Raw genomic sequence first — 1,718 nt, forward strand, 5'->3', positions numbered from 1 at the left:
TGCTGTAGCTCCGTCATGTCATTTGGGATGTGTGTGCAAAATTTCAGGCCATTCGGACGAGGTTTGGTTAGGTTTTTGATCGAAAGCGTATTTGGTTAGAATTTGAAGTTCTTAGGCTTGAATCCTTGATTTAATCGGGTTTCCGGTGTTGTTTGAGTTGTTTTGAGGATTGGTGCAAGTTCGAATAAGGTATTAGGTGGTATTGGTGCTTTTGGTTGAGGCCCCGGGGGCCTCGGGATGATTTCGGGTGGTTAACGGGGAAATTTTCTAAGTTGTTGCAGCTGGTATGTTTTCCCTTCTGGTATTTCTGCTTCTGCGGTTTGGGAACCGCAGAAGCGGCTTCCTCATCGCAGAAGCGATTTTTGGCTTCCCCTCAGAGACCGCAGAAGCGGTCATCTTTCCGCAGAAGCGGAACCGCTGGAGCGGTCATGTGTCCGCAAAAGCGAAATTTCCCCCTTTAATGAGAAACCGCAGAAGCGGTTATTTTGCCGCTTAAGCGGGACCGCAGAAGCGGTCCCTTGTCCGCAGAAGCGGAAATGTCTGGGCAGAAATAGGAAATTTCGAGGGTTTAATTTCATAAGTTTGAAAATCAATTTTGAGCTCGGGCAAGGGCGATTCTGAGAGGATTCTGGAGAGGAGATTATTGGGTAACATTTCGATGATCCTTTCTAATTATATTCTATCATTTAGTAGTTAAATCCACCTTTTAAATTCGAATTAAGTATCAAAAATGGAAGAATTTGGGTGAAAGTTTATTGACTAAACTATTGGGTTTTGAGGGAGCATTCGACCTCCGATTTCTGAGATTTTTACATGGTTAGACTCGTGAGAGTACGAGGTTTCTGAAAATGTGAAAATTATTCGGTTCCGAGACGTTGGCCTGAGGGGCGTTTTGGTCATTTCACCTATTTTTGCGCCTTAGCTTTAATTTCAATAGTGGAATCAGTTGTTTGCAATATTATTTACGATTTGTAATTTAATTGAATAGATTTGGGCCATTTGGAGTCGGATACTCGTGGCAAGGGCATCGTTCCCTAGTTGACTTCGCACTGGTTCGAGGTAAGTGGCTTGCCTAACCTTGTGTGGGGGACTTCGTCCCTTAGGATGTGATAATTGGTAACTGAATGCCTTGTACGTTAGGTGACGAGCGCGTACTTGAGCAAATTGTTGAAACCCGGATTTTTACTTAAATACTTGATTTGGATTCTCTTTCATATTTGCCTTACTTTACTTGCTTTTATAGCCTGTGCTAGCGTAGAAGAGCATGTTTAATTGATCCAAGCTGCCTATTTGTTTAAATTGTCTTAACTGTGATTACGTGGAGCATGTTAGGCCAGTATTATTTGATGCCTTGTATTGTTGTACTTAAATTTCTGAATAATTCATTGATGTTGGTTGCGCATTTACATTGGGACTACGGATGCGGATTCCGGGAGTTCCCCCTTGATTGTTTACTTTGGGACTACGGGTTTGATTCCCGGGAGATCCCCCTGTACTTTTATTTTGGGACTACGGGACGGTATCCCGGGAGATTCCCCTGTACTTTTATTTTGGAACTACGGGACGGTATCCCGGGAGATTCCCCTGCACTTTTATTTTGGGACTACGGGACGGTATCCTGGGAGATTCCCCTGCACTTTTATTTTGGGACTACGGGACGGTATCCCGGGAGATCCCCGCTGCAAACTCTGATGATTGGATTACTGGACGGTATCCGG

The sequence above is a fragment of the Nicotiana attenuata genome, chromosome 1 (assembly GCF_001879085.1).
Source record: "Nicotiana attenuata strain UT chromosome 1, NIATTr2, whole genome shotgun sequence".
Lineage (NCBI taxonomy): Eukaryota > Viridiplantae > Streptophyta > Magnoliopsida > Solanales > Solanaceae > Nicotiana > Nicotiana attenuata.